The sequence below is a fragment of the Armigeres subalbatus genome, chromosome 2 (assembly GCF_024139115.2).
Source record: "Armigeres subalbatus isolate Guangzhou_Male chromosome 2, GZ_Asu_2, whole genome shotgun sequence".
Lineage (NCBI taxonomy): Eukaryota > Metazoa > Arthropoda > Insecta > Diptera > Culicidae > Armigeres > Armigeres subalbatus.
This window is the reverse complement of record NC_085140.1, coordinates 4,029,724-4,051,394: the sequence shown is the minus strand read 5'-3', so window position 1 is coordinate 4,051,394 and position 21,671 is coordinate 4,029,724. Positions and strand designations below refer to the sequence as shown.

Below are 21,671 nucleotides of genomic sequence, written 5' to 3'. Positions count from 1 at the left end.
AAATAGGATGATTTTATATGCTCATCTATTAGTTTTTCCATTATTTTTAATATGATGGACGATAAGCTAATTGGTCTGAAGGATTTTGGGGATGATTTATCCTTCTTATTAGCTTTTGGGATAAATGTGACACGCACTTCCCTCCATGCAGTCGATATATAGCCTAATATTAAGCTTGATCGGAACATCTTAGTCAGAATGGGTGCTAAGATTTCTTTTCCCTTCTGTAGTAGTACAGGAAAAATTCCGTCCCTTCCTGGCGCCTTGAAGGGTGCAAAAGAATCAATCGCCCATTCTACTTTCTGTTCAGTAAATATTTCACTGGCCAGAGTACTAGCATCGCTCTTAGTACAATTCATCCCAGTGACCTTATTCGTTTGCTGAATATCTCGCCTGGCTTCATTTACACTAGTTTGCGATACAGATACATTCTGGTCTTCATGTAAATAAGCATTAGACTGGAACCCAGCGGGGCATAGCAGCAGAGGCAGACCCAGAGGCTCATGGCGGCGAAGCCTCAATAAAGAAATAAAAGGAGTCGACCGAGATCTAACCTGGCAACAGGTTAAAGCGATAGCCGGGCAACGCTCAGGATGGAGATCTTTCAAGTCGGCCCTATGCACCACCGGAGGTTTACCGGATCCATAAGTAAGTAAAAGTAATTAATGGATCTTCCCTGTTGTGTATAAAATCTATTTATAAATTGAAGAACTTGAATCAATAAAAAAAAATCAAAATTCTTTGTTAGTAAATAATAACACTCTGACAATATCATTCGATCAAATATATTGGACATGCGCATGTGTTATTAGGCAGTTCAAAGTTAAAAATACGAAAACTGTTTTCTGAAGCAGGTTCAAATTATTTCTGTATATTGGTATTTTTTTTAAATTTCCGCGATAGATCATAGTAGTCTATGCATTTGATGATTTTGTCATTCACTGATGCCACTGCACGGAATACTTTGTTTTTTTTCTCGCTGCAAAGAAATTAGAAAAAAACAAAGCCAGTAAACGTCAAAATGCATGAAGAACGAAAGAGAAAAGGATATTTCCGTGCAGTGCCCTATACAGTGACAGAAAAAAAGTGGTGTTATACGGGGTTCGTTAGCGGCATCTGGAGTTAGAAACATGTTTTTCATAGATGGCATTATGGACAAGACCCTTTACTTAAAAGTTTTGATTAAAAAATATGCAAAATAGCGTTTTACAGTTAAAAATTCTGAAAATTACACGCTTTGGAAATATTTGAACTCATATATTTGTGTTCAATAGCCGTACTATTGAATACAAGCTCCATAGTAACGACAACCAACCAAATGTAATTTTAAAAAGTGATGGAAAAATGAGTGAAATCGAACGGAGCCTTTTTGTTACATCATAATATGCTGTTTATATACTGTGTAGGATTAGGATAAGGATCGGCATGACACCCTTGTCCTCAAGTAAGTAATAAGACTTCCTAACTATCCTCTTCGACATAGAACACATAAAACCAACAAAAGAAATGCGCTGCGATCTCTGCTCCAACACAAGAGGGGCGACTCGTCCATACGTTCTACCTGTTCATGGAACAGGTAACCATATTTAGGTCAGAAGTAAGAAATTAATATCTTGGCAATTAATTATAAAATATAAATAATTTACTCAGTAAATTTTTTAAGCAAAGCTTCACGTAATATTTTCAATGATTTTAACATCTAAACATCTAAAGAAACAAAATATTTCGTAGGCAGATCAAGTTAACGCCACATGCTTGGCGTACAGTCAAATTGCAGCTAAATAGAAACTCTGAGAAACCACACCCCATCACATAGAAAGCTTTTGCCAGTCGTACGATCTATAATGAAGAACCAACCGCAGCGCTACCAGAAGTTTAAAGTTTTGCGCCATGACAAATGATTTGAAGTAATTTCCTCCTTGGTATGCTCACTCGTTCTCCGCGCGCAGAGAACCAGCGTGAGCGTTGCCAGCTTTCTCCGTTTTCTCACATCATCCTCTTTCGCATGCGAAGCAAGCACGTTTAGATTCAAGTTCTGCTATGCGCGCAAGAGTCAAACCCGTTCGACGCGCTGCGAGAACAATCAACGACGCGACGCACCTTCGGTTAGACTCGATCGTAGTGTCGGGCTGAGCTTTGCCGAAAGGCGCACCGCGCACGCTTTCGCGCCGATGATTGGAAACAGTTTGTTTTTCTTTTTTCTCGTGATGAATATACAATGCATCAAGAACAATATTAGGTAAATTAATATTTGCGTTTTCAAAAGAGACATTAAGTGATGCTTTTTTACGAATACTCAAAATCAATCAACATAGAGAAAAAGGTATAGTTTTAACTAAATTTGAAAAATTAAATAACTGGAACACATTTCAGCTTCTAAATGTGACTCATTGGTCGTCACAATCTGGGGTCGCATCAAACAATAATTGTATAATTATATACTAATTATATACTATAATTATTATACTAATAGTGGTTAATAACATTTCTTTCATAGCAACAAAATATGTGAGAGTTTAAATATTAGCGGCGATGGGACCCGTGTACCCTGAATGGTGGAATGAGCCGATATGAAAGATCTCTATTCTGAGCAATATCCAGTTATTGCCCAACTGTTACCAAGTTACATTTTAGACGATTTCCGAGTCTAAAATTTTAAGTGCATCTAAATTTAAAACATTTTTGTAACAAAAGAGAAAAATAAGTCATTTATTGTTTTGTAAATCTTTTCTATTTAAATTGTTTTTTGCCTTTCTCGTATACTAAGTATACGGTAAAGGCTATATGATCGCTCCAAAAACAAACTTTTTATAGAAGGCCCGGAGACTCATAGTGTTATATACCAATCGACTCAGTTCGACGAATTGAGGTGATGTCTGTGTGTGTGTGTGTGTGTGTGTGTGTGTGTGTGTGTGTGTGTGTGTGTGTGTGTGTGTGTGTGTGTGTGTGTGTGTGTGTGTGTGTGTGTGTGTGTGTGTGTGTGTGTGTGTGTGTGTGTGTGTGTGTGTGTGTGTGTGTGTGTGTGCGCAAAACTACTCAAAAAATGTCACTCATTTTTCGGGCACTTATCCTCAACCGATTTGCTCGCAACAAGTTGCATTCAACGCAGAATCCTGTCCCATTGTTTCCTATTTGAAATTGGCCAGATCGGACTATGGGATCGAAAGTTATGGCCAAAATACAAATTCATACAAAAAAATCGTGTAAAATGTCACTCATTTTTCGGGCACTTATCCTCAACCGATTTGCTCGCAACAAGTTGCATTCGACGCAAAATCCTGTCCCATTGTTTCCTATTTGAAATTGGTCAGATCGGACTATGGGATCGAAAGTTATGGCCAAAATACAAATTCATACGAAAAAATCGCGTAAAAAATGTCACTCATTTTTTAGGCACTTATCCTCAACCGATTTGCTCGCAACAAGTTGCATTCGACGCAGAATCCTGTCCCATTGTTTCCTATTTGAAATTGGTCAGATCGGACCATGGGATCGAAAGTTATGGCCAAAATACAAATTCATACGAAAAAATCGCGTAAAAAATGTCACTCATTTTTCGGGCACTTATCCTCAACCGATTTGCTCGCAACAAGTTGCATTCGACGCAGAATCCTGTCCCATTGTTTCCTATTTGAAATTGGTCAGATCGGACTATGGGATCGAAAGTTATGGCCAAAATACAAATTCATACAAAAAAATCGCGAAAAAAAATGACACTCATTTTTTGGGCACTTATCCTCAACCGATTTACTCGCAACAAGTTGCATTCGACGCAGAATCCTGTCCCATTGTTTCTTATTTAAAATTGGCAAGATTGTACTATGGGATCGAAAGTTATGGCCAAAATACAAATTCATACGAAAAAATCGCGTAAGAAATGTCACTCATTTTTCGGGCACTTATCCTCAACCGATTTGCTCACAACTAGTTGCATTCGACGTAGAACCCTGTCCCGTTTTATCCTATTGAAAATTGGCCATATCGGACTATGGGATCGAAAATTTTACCATTTTTTTTTATGGAAAAGTCGCTAAAAATGTCACTCATTTTTCAGGTACTTTTCCTCAACCGATTTGCTCGCATTAAATTGCATTCGACGCAGAATGTCTCATTGATTCTTATTGAAAATTGGCCAGATCGGACTATGGGCTTAGAAGTTATGGTAAAATTACTATTTATTGTGAAAAAGAGTTCAAAAAAGTCTAGCTCACTTTTTTAGCACTTAGACCTCATCTATTCCCCAAGCAACACAAGTTCAACAAATCTGGTTGCAGTAACCATATTGTGACTGAATCCGGTCATATATAAGTTACTGTGATTGATGTGCAATATGTGTGCTTCTCAGGTCTCTCGCATCAGATTGCATTCGACGCAGAATCTTGTCCCATTGTTTCCTATAGAAATTTGGCCGGATCGTACAATTGGGTCGAAAGTTATGGCGAAAATACTAATTTTAAAACTACAAAATAAAATGCCATTTTTCGCTCTTATGCTCATCCGATTTGTTTGCAACAAAGTGCGTTTGGCGAGATTTTATTTTTATGCATATAAACAAATATGAAAAATAATACCAATCCACATATTGGTGTTATTTTAGATTTTTCCAAACCTTTTGAACGAGGGGGCAGCAGGGACAGCAGGAACAGCATGATGTCCAAGGGCTTGACGACCCCTCCCCAGCTGTCTGCGAGTCAGGGAGAACTGCCTAGGGCGTGGTGGGATTTAGCAGTGGGCTCTGCTAAAATCCCTCCCAAAAAACCACAAGTGCCCGTAAGCGGACTCTATCAAAGCGACTGTGTGCCGCTTCAAAAGCACAAGCCCAGGGAGGGAGTGCCAACTGGCATGTGGAGTGTCCCTACTTCGGTAGGGTAGTGCGTGAGCTGCTTCGGCAGGGAGTGAGTGATCTGTTTGTGCTGAGGCAGGAGTGTCATAGCGAGTCGCCGCCGCTATGGCCACCTCGAAGCGCAGCAGAAGTCTGAGTATGGACTGCACATGCTAAGGTAAGAGTGTCGTAGCGTAGTATCGTTGATTAGTCCCCACATACCGCTATCGACACCTCGAGGCATGGCAGTGGAGTGTTAGAATAAGTTGTGGAGTGTACCTACTTCGGTAGGGTAGCGCGTGAGCTGCTTCGGCAGGAGTGAGTGATCTGGTTGTGCTGAGGCAGGAGTGTCATAGCGTGTCTCCGCCGCTATTGTCACCTCAAAGCGCAGCAGAAGTCTGAGTATGGACTGCACATGCTGAGGCAGGAGTCGAGGTATCCCATCGACACCTCGAGGCATTGCAGTGGAGTGTTAGAGTGAGCACCCGAAAAAGGGTCACATGGAGCGAATGGTCTTTGGAGAAGCTGCTTCGGCGGCAGGGTAGCAGTGGGTTGTACCCACACACCTACAGTTGTGCACATGTGGTGCATGGGGAGTGTCCCTGTGTGAGCGATAATGAGTGAGTACGCTTAGTACTGCCGTCCCCCCAGAAGTAGTACTGCGAGGTAGTTCCTGGGGGAAACGATGGTGGAGCCCAAGGGAGTTTAGTCGGTATTACCGGTATGGTCGAGTCCGACACTCCAGTACACTTCCGTGTGGTAGTTTGGCAACTACAATGCACGTGTACTGGGTTAGTGTGTAAATGCATTCTCCCTTGTAAAAAAAAAAAAAAAAAACCTTTTGAACGAACGAGAAAGGCACCATCACCGCTAGGTGGATTAATCTGGGTTTTTTCCTAATATTTGGTTAAGTTGTACAAGAAAAGGTTGTAATATTAGATTAAATGCCCAACTTTCATTCGAAACCACTCAGCTTGATGAATATTTGTTTTTATCAGCGTGGTAGAACAGGTGTAGCAAAAGTCCACGAGACGCCCCTGCACAAGATCGCACCTCGGGTTTAACAAAGGGATTCTTTCGCCCCACTAGCGTCTACCTCCTCAATTCTCTATGATAACCTCCACAATCTTCGGTACAGCGGACACACCGAGATTCTCCCCGGACCATCAAGACATCCGTTCTTCCGAGGATCCGTAGCCTCTGCTCATGGTGCGGTAGGACCTGCTTCTGATGGGGCTCTGGGGGGAGAGAACTCATAGTTCCAACGCGGTTTCTGTCTTGAATCTTTTTTCTGTCCCGTCGCCTCCCTCATCTCCTACAGTTGTGGGTTATAGCATCCCCCACCTTAAACAGCATCTCATCACTCTTCAGCGTCTGCTCGCAGTCCCTTCGTCCAAACCACTGAAGCACCAACTTAGCCATCCAGTGTAACACTAACGGATTCTTTAAAAACTAAACGTTAATTCTTGGCGATGCAAACGGACACCACAAATCCTGGGTGAGTCGTACCAACAGTGCATAAGGAAACGTCCTGTTCAGCGCAGCTACCGAGGCTGACTTCACAGCTTTGAACGATGGCTCGTTCATATTCCGGAGAGGAATGTGGGAATCAGCAATCGACGTTTCGTTAGTGCGGTGGTGAATGACTCTATTGATGGAGCGATGCCACGAAGAAGGCGTGCCCTGAAAAAAGCAAAGGGTCATCTCACACCGGAAAGCTTCCAACTTGCCTCTCTCATTTCCGCATATTAGATCGCCCGGACCGAATGCAGACAAACTTGAGGCCGAGGATAAATCCTGGATCGAATTCGAGACGCATCAGCCAAGCCGATCAGTTCGGAATTCAGTCGTCCCACGGGCACTATTCAACAAGATACACAAGGTACAAAATATGACCAAACCAGCCAAGGGCTGAATCCTCTCTAATAAAGAAATATATATAAGGTACAAAATAAAATAAAAATCGTTATTTCAGTGGAACTTTATAATTCAAATTGAGAATGGATAACTTTGGTTTCTTTTTCTGGAATATTGAAGAGTTCAAAACAGTTTCAGGTTTTTAATTGCATTTCGGAAAAAGTCTCAACGACCGGATTGGGACTCGAATCCTGGCTGATGGCCTGATTTGTATTCACGGTGGGAGTAACCACTGAGCTACTGATGGTCTCGAGTCCAGATTTGATATTCTGATTAAAATTAGAGGATTAAAATGAAGTGTTCAATTTTGGTTCTTTGGTTCAGAAAAGATTGGGTATGTTATTCCCGAGTTTACGTTTGAGAATGATTGGAAATACAGCGAAGAATCTATATCTAGGGGTAACTACAAACAATGCCCAAGTCTTAAGTGGTACCTCTCAATAAAAAGGTTGAAAACCGCTGCTGTAAAACCTCTATTTATTCCCTTTTTACGTTCATATTTCGAAACAACGATCATTCTTATTGCGCTCCAGGAGCATGTAAAAAGGTGCAACCAGGGTTTGAATCCTAAGGAGAATGAGAAATCTCTCACTTATCATGTCCGTAGGGGAGAACGGTCCAAAATGCACCCCTTAAGCTTTTTCGATGTTTTTTGCACATAAAAACAAGAATACCCAATCATTTCAACGTATAGGTGCAAAATTTACAAACCCAGCTACATTTCACAATGATCTCCTATTCAAAAAAATAAAGTTTTCATGAAAAATGTTTTAAAAATAGGCCTGGGGCAAAACACCCGAATGGTGGTCTAAAATGACTCAATTGCATGTAAAATGATGGTGAACGCATGGTTGTTTGTTTTTTCTTAATGGATTAAACTACAATCTTACGGATGTGGTGGAAGAATAGCAAATCGTTAAATTTGAGTGAATATGAAGGTATTTTGCTATTGTTTCAATGGAGCTCAATGATGGATAACTAATTATGAATTGTAATGCTAATATTCGTTCACAAATATACTACAACAGATTATATGAGTGATTTTATAAGTGAGGCCATTTTGCCCCAGGGGTGCATTTTGGACCGTTCTCCCCTATATAGGTAGGTAGCGTACCGTGAGATACGTTTTTCGGTAGCTGTTACGATAATGAACTGATTGGGGGGACTACAACCGTTGATAAATTTCTTTTAATAAGCCTCAATTGCGGGAGGCACCGGTTCTGATGATGTTTTTATACAGCTGTGCGAAAAAAATATGGTCCCCAACATAAAATAAGCGAGAAAAACGTGTTTTATCAAACCCCCTCGGTGGGGCCGCCTATCCGAATCAGTTTTTTTCCAACTTGTATACAAGTGCGATAGTTTTGTTTTCATGGCTTGTTATGATTCGAAGAGGTTTTTGCCTTTCTTTTATCGTTGTTCGATATCTATTGAGAGCGATTTCTGCAATCCCTGGGTGCAACCATTTGTATGAGGCAAATATGAATTGGTTTCAGTGGTTTTCTCTAGATCAGCGGTTCTCATCGTAGGGTTTATGTACCCCATGGGGTACCTTCACTGGTTTTGGGGAGTGCCTATGACTGAAATGCGTATTGATGGATGCAGGGTAGCGACTTACTTCCAAGTTTAAAATTTCCAGATTTTTTCAGATTTCAAATTAAATTTCCAAGAATATAAGAAAATAAGTTAAATGCACACATCACATTTTGTAGCAGCTTTCAAGGTCTTAAGTTAAATGTATATTGTACATTGTACAGATAATTAATTTCATTTTCGAAATCAGCTATCAACAAGTTTGAAAGGTAAATAGGAAATTGATAATTATAGAAGTGGTTGTCATTATAATAGCAATTGTATTTTGAGAATGTATGCTCAGAAACTTCATGATACTAAATCACTGATCACTAGAGTGCGGCCGAACATGACCACTACGACTGTGCCACGTGACAGCAAAAGCGGCACGCAGGGTTAATCTGCGCCACCTTAGTAAAGTTTAGCCCATTACTTCGAGTCCACTGGCGGCGCCAGAGTGCTGGTACTGGTGGAGTACCAGCAATTTTTGGGTAATCGGTTCATTCATAATTTGGCAGTCGGAACTATAATTTGAAGGGTTAATTAGTTAAGTTAGTATCAGTGAAAGCGTTGTTTTCACTAAAGGCGACTGCCACTATATTCTGAAACTATGAAGATTTGATAACATTAAATGGTAAAATTAATTCGGGGAATCCCCCAGATATTTTTTCGTAAGTACCTTAAGAAATTCTTTAGGAATCACAAAAAGAAATTCTTTGGAAAAAATATTTTAAGCTCTGTTTTAGTGGAATGAATTCAACTGTCTTAGACGGTTGAGAAATTCTTTAAGAAATCCCTTAGGAAATTATTTCTATAATTTCTCTGAAAAATCCTTCAGGCATTTCTCAGAAATGAATACAGCGATTCCTTCGGGAGCTCTCTTTCTTCGATAATCCATTCCTACAGAAATTTAATTCTTTCCATTTCATTTCAAAATTGAAATTTCTTCCAGGAATTCCTTTAAAAACTCTAGGACAAAATTCAAGGAATTTCTTGATAAATTCCTATTTTGATCATTTTTTCCTTCGCAAATTTATTTTGGAGAAATTTTCGAAAAACAAATTTTAAAAGGGCTCAAGCCCCCAAGAAGCTAATTCAATCCTCCTTCTGCGCTTGAAAGAAGTATATTAAGCAATAGAAAACCTTCTGAACTGGTTCTTCTTCAGTTGTAAGGCGAGACGTTTGACAGCTGGTTTCTTTGATTGCCCCATGCCCATTGCCCCATGAATTCCCCCAGTTCAATAGACACCCGGTTTAATGAAGGACATTAAAATTACAGATCATTTTTACGACTCTGGATCTGATCGCCATTCTTTGAAGTCAATTTTCTTCTTGATTCATAATTACTTCTTAAGATTAACCGGAACAGTTTTCGAGAACACATTTTAGTCCATCATGGATAATGTACTGCTTACTCTTAAGTGACTTATTCTAGAATCCGAATTCGACTACCACCAATTTTATGCCTCGCCCACCTTCAGCAAACAAACATAATCGATGCTTTCCATTGTAATTAGGAAAAGTAATCGAAAAAGTATTCCAGATGACACATTCTTAGATACTTCTTGATAAAACATTCAAACATTTTTTATTGAGGAATGTTATGAGCCTTTGGTTTGAATTGTAACGAAATTTAAAGCAGTTTACGGTGCCAATTGCAGAAACTTATTGGAAATGATAGAAACTTACAATGACCATCTGAATGTTTTAATTGAAGAATTCATGGATAAATCTCGAGGAAGCTTTGGCTGAATCCCTTCAGGATAGCATTTCAAGTGGAATTGAGGAAACTCATAATGGTTTCCTGTCATGTAATGCAAATTTTTTAGTAGTTTAGTTTTCAAACGAATTTCTTGAAAACATTTTATGCGACTGTGGAATACGTAATGTATAAATGATTATTCTTCAAAAAATCTTCAACATTTACCAAATAAATTTGGAAAAATAGGTGTTTAATTCGTGAATTGAATTGAGTTGATTATTAATGGATTGTCCGAACTTGTCATAGAATTATTTTTGATTTATTACCCAAAGCTTTTTCTGTAGCTTATAAAAATTCTTTGGAATGTCAAAATTTTATTTCGATAGTTCAGAGAGTTTGACTCTCAACAAAAAAATTGATATGAAAAGGGTTTTTTAAATAAAGTGCTTTTTTTCTTTTTCTGCCCAAATTATATTCGAGACCGATTTGTGATTTAAGCGTAATTTATTTTGTAAACAAACATTGTTTTATAGATTCTAAGCGAATTTTCTTATCTGATATAGAAAAGCTTATTCTGTCGGATACATACCGAAGTTTTCACGAGAAAAACCTATTTTAGCAGCAATTTACCTTCCAAAGCTTGTTTACTAAATAAGTTACGCCGTAAGTCGCAAATCAGTCCTGAATAGTCAGATTCCAGAAAAGTTCATCGAAATTCAAGATTCAAATTTCAAATGCTTAGTAAAAATACGGAAATATAAAGCCTCGATAGAATCCTGTTTGAAAATTGAATTGAGATTATTTTTTCTGAAATACAATCAGTTCAGATATTTTTACGGAAAGAAGCCAAATAGAAACCTTAGAATTAATCTGATCTGGTGATCGAAGTAAAACAGGTTCCGCGATTTGCACTGAACAACTGCTAGTGCGTTAGGTGCGTCGCACAGGTGCTGTGTGTCAATCATCTGACATTGAACAATATACGATTCTGTTTATGTCATGTGGTATTGTGTCATTTTATTGAAATACGTCACCTGTAATATTCATATTTTTTCGGTGCGCATATATTAATTAAAACTGTGAAGAGTCCAACACAGCCTTCCGTATTGGTACACCTGGAGATCACCACTGGAGACAGAATCACAAATCGACCACGTTCTAATTTATGTATAGTACCTTTCCGACATTATCGACATCAGGACATATCGTGGAGCCAAAATAGACTCTGACAACTATCTGGTGATGGTTAAACTGCGCCTAAAACTATCCGTCATCAATAATTTTTGGTACCGACGATCAAAATACCGACATATGTCAAAAAAGATCGACACCCACATCAAATGTGTCAAGTGCATAACGCTCATAAGACCGGAAGTCCTCTACGGACATGAAACCTGGACCATGCTCGAAGTGGATTTGCAAATCATCTTTGGCGGTATGCGAGAGGACAGTGTGTGGTGGCGAATGAATTTCAGGAGGAATTTCTTGAGGAACTTCCGGAGGAACTTCGCCACGCCAATCAGTTCAGATATTTTTACGGAAAGCAGCCAAATATATTTCTTATATTTTCTATAGAAACCTTATAATTAATCTGATCTGGTGATCGAAGTAGAACAGGCTCCACGATTTGCACTGAACAACTGCTAGTGCGTTAGGTGCGTCGCATAAGTGCTGTGTTTAGGTTCCGTGGCATGTAATTTTAAATCATCTGACATTGAAAAATATACGATTCTGTTTATGTCATGTGGTATTGTGTCGTTTTATTGAAATACGTCACATATAATATTCATAATTTTTTGGTGCACATATCTTAATCAAAACAGAGAAGAGTCGGTCGCTTATTCGTCTTGTAACATTCTTTCTGAGCTCTATCCTAATGGATGTTGTGTTGCAAGTTATATTACAGGGCTCAAGGATTTTGATTCAGTGACTCAAAGCATGTATAATAATTTGACGAAATAAAATGGTCTTCGACTAATTGATTTTGCCACCATTGGCAGCACCTACTTCCAACACAGCCTTCCGTATTGGTACACCTGGAGATCGCCACTGGAGACAGAATCACAAATCGACCATATTCTAATTTATGGACAGTACCTTTCCGACATTATCGACATCAGGACATATCGTGGCGCCAAAATCGACTCTGACAACTATCTGGTGATGGTTAAACTGCGCCCAAAACTATCCGTCATCAATAATTCTTGGTACCGACGATCAAAATACCGACATATGTCTTTGGCGGTATGCGAGATGACAGTGTGTGGTGGAGAATGAATTTCCGGAGGAATTCCTTGAGGAACTTACGGAGGAATTCCTTGAGGAACTTGCGGAGGAATTCCCCGAGGAACTTCCGGAGGAATTCCTTGAGGAGCTTCCGGAGAAATTCCTTGAGGAACTTCCGGAGGAACTCCTGGAGGAACTTCGCCACGCCGCCGTCGCTGACTGAAAATGGTCTATCATGTCGCACAGCGCTTCGAATGTATGGAACTACGGGACAAAACTTACATTTAACTCAATAGTGTCTTTGGAAAAATGATTGTAAACTTGTTTTTCTACTATTTGCATTATTGACCTATGTTAAATTGATAATTGCATTAGTGGCGTAAACGCCAAATTTCATAACATTTTTTTACAATTTCATTAGGCTCAGGCGTGTATAACTCTTAACGGAGCCACGGCTCTTTGTGATATGTACAATAGGGTGGTTCAAAAAATCGATTTTGCTCCACAGTGCTCATCTGATTCTTTATCATGTTCTGAGTGTCCTCTGAAAATTTGAGCTCATTTGGATTAAAACGGATTTAGCACAAGCGATTTCAAGTTTGCATGCAAATTAGTATGGGGAAATTTATTTTTTCAGTATACTGTAAATGACGCTTCCGCATTAAGCGCAGGTTAAAAGAAAACCTACATAGCTAAAAGGAATACTCAACAGCTTTCACCTAACGAAAACCGTATGTTGATTGATCGCCCCAGTAATTAGTAATCGATTTTAATACAGGTTGCGAATCTTTAGTCATGATCGTTAAACTTCTTTGAGGGCATCACTGAAATGTGCAGTGCAACATAGTAGCCTGAATTTGTGTGTGCTATCTTTTGCGCCACGAGCAGCAATGTTGCCTGTTGAGGAGTTATGCAATTAGCTCCAGAAAACCATGGTACAGATTAAATTCAATTACTAATTATTGGAACGATCAATTGAGATGCGGTTTTCACTGAGTGAAAGATGTTGAGTATTCCTTTTAGCTATGTAGGTTTTCTTTTAACCTGCGCTTAATGGGGAAGCGTCATCAACAGTATAATGAAAAAATAAATTTCCCCATACTAATTTGCATGCAAACTTGAAATCGCTTGTGCTAAATCAGTTTTAATCCAAATGAGCTCAAATTTTCAGAGGACACTCAGAACATGATAAAGAATCAGATGAGCACTGTGGAGCAAAATCGATTTTTTGAACCACCCTATTGTACATATCACAAAGAGCCGTGGCTGGTGGTGACACAGCACAGCCGTGGTGAAATCGCTTGTGCTAAATCAGTTTTAATCCAAATGAGCTCAAATTTTCAGAGGACACTCAGAACATGATAAATAATCAGATGAGCACTGTGGAGCAAAATCGATTTTTTGAACCACCCTAATGTACAATCATATCATCTTATTATGATGTTAGTAACAGAGCGGTAAAAGCCAGCGTACTCGTGGTGACTGGAATCATCATCAGAATGAAGGAAATTTGCTGATATTTCGAATGATTGAAACGTCAACTATGAAATCATGGGCAGTAGAGCAACAAGCAGACTCTCATCTGAGCTCTTATCCTCCGAAAATTTTCATTTGTAGGTGCTATGTCCTATGCGTCTATCAAAACCCTATTTCCATACAAGCTTCACCGTCCTTGAGCTCTCTACCGAAAATTTCTGCATAATGCTTAGCGAGCTACAATTCATCAGGTCTAGCAGAATTAACCTCAGCGGACGTTTCAGACGCGGAAACCTGTTTAGGAATGATTTTTTTCCTTTTCCTTTTTCAACGCGTAAAGGCTAGGAAGCAGATTTGCATGCACCTCGTTTAAAGTACTTTGCAGCAGATTGTACTTTCTGTCGGATAAACTCAAGTCAATGTACAACGCCAGTACTTGTGTCGCTGTCATTACCTTTTCATGATTTGCGCTTGAGCTACTTGATATATTGGCCGCAAATGCTAGCTCCTCAGGTTCATTTTTATTGATAAGGTCTTCAACACGTAGTTTCTTGGTTTTATTCGAACATTCCTGAAACGGTTTTTGAGGTCTACCCTTCGCGATGTTGAATGAAGACTCGGCAATTCCTTCAATATTTATTTTCGGATTGCGAGGAAGATTTACCAACAAAGACAATCAGAGAGTTTTGCTTCTCGAATTTCTCGGATGATCGATAGCTCTTTAACCATTTTTGATCAATTGTCAAACAAAATATTTTGCAAAACTGCTTTAGTTTTTTCTCAAGTTCCTTCTGGATTATATAAATCAGACAGAAACTTCAACACACGAGCTTTTCGTAAGGACAGATCAACGGAAAGCTATTGTTTGTCTATATCCATGTTATTGAGCGCAAGAGTATCATCTAGAAAATCGTTAACAGCTATTAATAGAGCAAATAAGAGCAGCTGGAATCACTTCCATTCTCTTAAGAATACTATAAGTGAGATCTGGTGCGATTTTTGGAGATGTGTTTTGGTGTACTTTTTTTTAAAAGCTGTTTAAAGTTGTAGATTATTTCTTCCTATATAACGTCATGCCCAAGACTTGGAAGCTTCACTTATCACAATGATCGAAATATGTACCACTGAAACACATTTAATTGGATCTTACTTACTTGATTTTACGCTTTCCATATCGATTTTCACCGTAAAAGGTACCGTTCGAAAACTTGGGCAATGAAAAAGATGCTTTTCACTAACAGGTGATAAATCATCCACTTTCAGCGATAGAAATGTTTACAAACACGAGTTGTTTTGATCGTCCCAGTGACCTCACAAAGATACTAATGCGCATACAGCATAATTGAAACATATGTTAATATCATGGTTTACTTGATTCGACTAAATACGAGAGTCGATTTTTCCATTTTTGTCCAAGGGACACAGCACTGTGCGTCGCCACCGTAGGAATTCCTGGAGGAACTTCCGGAGGAATTCCTGGAGGAACTTCCGGAAGAATTTCTGGAGGAACTTCTGGAGGAATTCCTGGAGGAACTTCTGGAGGAATTCGTGGAGGAACTTCCGGAGGAATTCCTCCGGATTCCAAAATTCAAGCCATATAACTGCACCAAAATGCCCAATTCGATATGTCCTCTTTGGGTTCCCACCGGAACCGGCTCCAGGTTTTTCCACCTAAAGGTTACCAAACTCACTTGGAAGAGCTCGGCATGAGTTCTAGTCGCTTGTTTGAGGAAAATCCCGAATTTTAAGCCGTCGAACGGCACCAATATGATCAAATCCGTAAATGTCCTCATTGGGTTCCCACCAGAACCGGCTCCAGGTTGGCCACCTGAAGGTGGTCAAACACATTTTAAAGTATAATGCATGAGCTCCTTTTGCTTTTGTGAGTGAATTCAAGTCATTTGATTATTTAAAGGGTTCCAATATATCCATTTCGGAAGTGTCCACTTTAGGTCCCTACCGGAACCGATATCAAGCAGCCATGTACCCGGAACCAATTGCTGGGTCCTAGAAATCTCAAATATAACATATGATTGCATTTAGATTCACCATTCATAGGTTTTTCATGAACAAAATCATTTTTTCGTGAGTTTCTTGGAAAAATTACATTCTGGGTTACCATAGGTACCCCACGGGGTTTTGGCCTCAATCCGGAACCATTACGAAAATTCACGTCCTCAAGCTATTTCCTGAAAATATATCAACTTTTCGATCCAACCATGCCTGTTTCGTTAAAATTGGGTGATCATTGACGAAATGAGAGCAAATTGAAAAATAATTTTCAGTCGTTTTCGTCTGCTGGTATCGAATAAGTGCGCCCTACTCCACGGCAAACCCAGTATACAGAAGGTTGCCAAACCTGGAAGGGTACGATGGGCAGAACATGTTGCAAGAATGCCAGCCAGCAACTCTGCAAAGTTGGTATTCACTGCCGACCCACCAACAACCAAAATTTTCAAAATGCTTTTCAATACTGGCTGTGCATTTTCTTTTTGTGGATTTCACATAAAATTCTCTGCGATGAAATACAAATATTAATATTAACATAATCAAATCGTTTGTCACCACGTTATTATTATTATGATCTTTATTTGCGGAGCTTTCAGCCCTAGGCTGGCTCACCTCGGATATTGTCACCACGTCATAAATCGCCATTCAGAAGTTTAAAAAATGGTTGGCCAATGGTTGGGTGAAATAAATTTAAAAAACGTAAATAGGTAATTGGGCATGTACAAACAGAAGAAGTTCAATTGAATGAAAATATTTTAATTGTATATAGAGTACAATAGATCGATAGGATATTAATAATAAAGTAGATCAACGAGGAATTTATCAGTACGAGAATTCAATAACTTCTCACCTTTTTTTCGTTTTTAGGATCCATTCTATTTATTCTTTTTCTATTTATTTATTTATTTGTTTCAGCTCTTTCGCCCGTCAGGCATCACTGAGCTGACCGAACATACTGACTACTTCCCTAGTTCATAGTAGCACAGCGTCTATTTTTTTACAAACACTATCGTAATCTAATTGTTGTTCTTGCCGACATCGTAGAGATGATCATCGCACGCACTTGAACTGCCCAGCTTATTCTGTTTGAAGAGTCCATCGAGAGTAGTCCGTTGTGAGAGGCATTGTTCGGTTGCCATTATTCGGGATACGTGCTGATTAATACATCTGAAGAGAACATGGTGTCTCAGCTACTGGTCGATGACCACGCGTTGGACGGGCGTCGCCCATTGCACCATTCGCTGTGTTTGTCTTCCAGAGGCTGAACGAAGGGATGTTTGGGGGCTGTGAATCGTACACATGAACATCGGCTTATAAGGCAAACGTGTAGCCAACTACGCTACGGGACCCCCTTTAATTTTGGCATTGATTACGGTATTGTTAAATTTGATATTTGTATTTTCATTTTAATTGTAAATTCTAATTTATCTAAATTTTTATTAAGTGCCGAAACTCCACACCGAACCAGTGGATGGCAAATTTTAATACAGTTCTGCATAAGAACCATGCAGAAACTGTATAAAATTTTGGCAAATGCATTTTCAGAAGATTTTATTACAACCCTTGAATAAAAAACTTACAATGATGTATTATTTTAATACAGTATCCGCATAAGAAACTTACATTTGTTGCATTAAAACCTTGCAAATTAGTATATGCCATGATTTTATACAATTATTGTGAGTTTTTTTTTGAGTGCGGGACAACCCAGCAAGCAGCAATTATTTCAGTTTTGTTAAATTATTTGTTTGTCAAAAATTTGAATAAAATAAGAATAAAATTGAATAAAATTGAAAAAAATTGAATAAAATTAAGAAATAATCTCCGAAAACTTCAAGAGGATAATATGAGTAGATTATTCCATTCATCAAAAGCAGTTGTCTAATTTGCATAGGTTTTTATATTTTTAAATGCAAATACTGCATAAAAAAACAAGCAATATTATAAATATTTTGTATAAAAAATGTAGAAGATTCTTTTATGTATTGTTTTTGCAAAAGAGTCTGTCTATATGTCTATATGTCTATATATTTACATGTCTTGTATGGCTTTTATATGGAATTGTAGCAAAACCTGGCACTCGTAGAATGGCTTTTTGCCTTTCTCGTAAAGGGAGGAGGGGGCATATGCCCTAGCTAAGCATAGACCACTTTAATGTATAAGCTGTCACGATTTTCATGGGTATTTTTTCCTCGTGCAACAGTTAGATCATATAGCTAGCTGATGCCATCTTAATATTTTAGAAAATATCAATCATATTTATAATATTTACATTTGCAAAGCGTGGTGATATTTCGTTGCCGGCAATTTCATTAGGCAAAACACCTCTTAGCTGGATACTGTTTGTTGGCATTTTTGTTGCCTAAATATTAGAGGATTCATCAAAATGTGGAAAATTTCGGTTTTTTCTATCTTCCTATCTATTATTTTGACACTTCGTACGCCCAACCTACATAATTTATGTCTAGTTTTGTTACGGCCTTTTGGGGCCTTCTCCCCTATACAAGGTATTTCATTCACACATTTTTTGGAACTTAGCTATTTACCGATTTACTTGCAACATGTTTCATTTGACGAGAAATCCGGTCTCATTGTTTACTGTCAAAAATTGGCCAGATCGAACTATAGGTTGAGAATTTATGGCCAAAATATTATTTCTCAAAAGCGAAACACGCCAAGAAATACGCATTCATGTTTTTTGGTACATTCAACGCACAAAAAAAGCACTAACACCGCCAGATGAATGAGTCAAATTTTCATGTCTTAATTTATAAGAATTTTGATATTTGGATCAGTCTGAGCAGATGTCTCTAAATCTAAACAAACTAAATTTTATTCTTAGTTGACGAGTGTAAAAACGATAAGTGTTATGTCTTGTCCCACGTCACGCTTTATTAGTATCGTGTTGTTTTTACGTTAGCATAAAACACAAAAACCAAAAGTAAAATCTTAATTTATTTTTATTTTTGTAATTTTCTTGAATTTCTCCTCCGCTCATAAAAATTTTAGTATTTTCACAATATTCCAACTTTTACAGTATATTTTCTCAACTTTTTCTACATATAAACACAGACGCCTTGAAGATGGATCAAACCATTCGGTCCATTCGTTCGTGAGTTATATTGCCTCAAAGGAAATGCAAACTCATTTCAGAAGGGAAAAGGAGATATGATTTAGATATTTTAAAGTGCCTTGTAAATTCAAAACATCTAAATTCATGGGGATATAAAGAAACCTTTTCATCATTGACAGTCCAGTACAAGGTCGTCTACGGCGCACCACAATTGGCTCCACACGACCATTAAAAGCCACTTAATCATAATTTTTATGCACTCTGTCGTAAAATTCATGCAGCAACTCATTAATGGCAATAACTCTCTTGTGGTTTTTGTAGAAAATGTCCTATAATCCTCTTTATTTCAATCCCGGATGTCCTGCTACGGCGTTCTGAGCAACACACCCTCACCAAGGGACAGCAAAATAGCCAAAGTTTTCACTTCAAACAAGAAAAAAATACTTTACGACCTCGCCTGCCTGTCATAACCGTAACGACAATCGCATCATAAGCTATAAACGCGCTACTGCGGTCGTCCTGTCGGTATCTTCGATGCGCACGGCGTTTGTCATCCTTCCGAAACCGCAGTATGTTGAGAAGAAAAAAAAAAAAAAAAAAATCTCACATTCAATTCCCTTGGCAACGTATCTACATGAGGGCACACAACCAGGCGCGGTACCAATGATCGTTAATCATCAGGCTCAACACAATGGACTTTGCTAACCTCTCGTTGTCGTCCTCCCTCCCGTTTCGACCTGTTATCAGTGGCTCAAACACTTGGACTCCCACAACTCAGCTAACCAAGCGGCACTTTATTGAATTCCACCCTGCTCTCACCCATGTAACGAACTTTCTTGACCATTTATCTCCACCCCATAATTTGAACCGGGCTTGAGGCCAAGAAATAAGGAAATAAAAAATAACAAGACTTATCTTACCTTGTATCTTAAATGGGGGACTCGAATAAATCACACCCGTTTTCGTTTGGCCGCATTATCTGGTGGAAAAAATCCATCCATTTGTACGTTCCCTTGCTCTCACTCTTTACTCGGTTTCTCAGAAACTAAAAAAACTCACCGAAGAAAATGTCAAGCACACTTGATTGTTTCTGGTACTGGTTCTTTTATTTCTCGTTTTATCTCCCTCCACGACTGATGGACAAACACTCATTGAATCTAGGTAACTCCACTATGTTGAGCACTGAACATCCCAAAAGACGACATTTTCACTCTGCCACGCACTTGTCTATTGCGCCCGACACGAGAATAACTCAATTTCCGCTTCCGAACACGTCCTCATGGCTCGTTAATGATGTAACGAGCCTCTCCACCAACGAACAAAATATCAAAGGATTTCTCTCGTCGCAGTAGGCCCGGTTGTGCGAGGCAACTGGAATTTTTATCTTTACTGCTGGTCAGCGGATGGGGTTTGAGGTCAGCACTGGCACTTCTCATTCAGGATTTTTTATTCCTTCAACATGAAACTATTGACAAATTTCTGTGACCAAGAGTGAGAGACAACGGGTGTCCTGGGGCTAGAAGAAGAGTGTCCAACCTTCGCGCCAGACCGTCACCGATGAACTGAACTGCACCGTCTAGTTCCTAGCTGTGAGGGCTCCACACGAGCCTCCACAAAGTGTAGCATTGCCACCCAGGATCAGGAGCAGCAGCAGCAGCATATCCTGTCGGGTCAGAATCGTGCTCCCCTCGCTCCGTCATCGACTCCACACGCATACACTGGCAGGACAACTATCAGGCAGCTCCACGTCTTGCTAATTCACTTTTTTTTGCAGCGCGCGTGCTGGAAAAAGCTTGAGCGCACCCACGTCTGCCGTCGACCAAATTTCATCCAGACGACCAGACGAGGACGAGCAGGAAAAGGACAAAAAATCAGTCGCACACGAACCCTCGCACAAATACAGCGCCGCATGAGGCCTATTATGACATCGTTTCGCAAAATGCACCGAACGCCCGAGTACTCTCCGAACCATGCTCCCTGCTCCACATCACAGCAACCGGAGTGAAGCTTTTCCATATAAATCAGCCAATTTCCCCTGCAATTGTCAAAGATCGGTCCCATCTCGGGTCCACCGGATCCAAGCATGCGCCGTTCCATTTGATCGAAATCGACGAAGCACGTCTTGGCGGCTAGATCCGGCAACATAACGCGATGTACGGCCAGCTATTGTCATGGAAATGCGCGCCTACCCCACGACGGCCGATAGAGTAATAGTACAATTCGCTTGTTTATTTTAAAATTAAATGCCCTCCACCCTCATACCTCGCCAAATGGGGTGGCTGTCGCCAAAAATCCCGAGTCCCGTTCTGCGGGCGTGGACGCTAGGAAAAACATGATTCCGGCGCAAGCAAAAATGTTTATTATCTTCGATATGGCAATAAGATTTTCGGTGAATGGGAAAACGCTCGCGGGACGGTGGAAGGAGATGCCGAAAAACTTGTTTTTCGACAGACTGTCAGCCAACCGGCGCAAGCTGTCAGTAAGTTTGTTGCCTCCCTGCCAACACCGCCGCTGTTCCTGTGTCGAAAGGAAAGGGTATAGCTCGGTTGAATGTCTGGCGTAGCAGTTACTAACCACACTCACTTTTTTCGATCGAATAAACTAAGCACCCATTGTATTTTTAAATGCTTTTATTTGCGGCTGTCATTTATGGCCATTTGAAATGCTTCTCTGAGTTGGATTGCTTATTGGCGAAGGACTGCGTTTTTGTCCAAGGTGCAATTGATAGATTTTATTTAAATTGAATAAAATTTATCGAAGTTAGAGTTATAGTTTTGTACATAGCTAGTACAGTATGTACAAAATATGCGCCACTGATACCGGATCAACATAAAAATCTCTACAAAACAAATTTTTTTTAAAAAGTGAGTTAC

General features: G+C 39.4%; 1 long non-coding RNA gene across 1 annotated transcript in view; it reads right to left on the bottom strand.

The window, feature by feature from the left end:
* LOC134213950 (uncharacterized) overlaps nt 1–20,360 on the bottom strand; it is a 555,234-nt gene extending 534,874 nt beyond the window's left edge. Inside the window, exon 1 of the long non-coding RNA XR_009979585.1 lies at nt 19,719–20,360. This is a non-coding gene — a long non-coding RNA (uncharacterized LOC134213950). The remainder of the gene's footprint in view (nt 1–19,718) is intronic.
* Between the last annotated feature and the right edge of the window lie 1,311 nt (nt 20,361–21,671).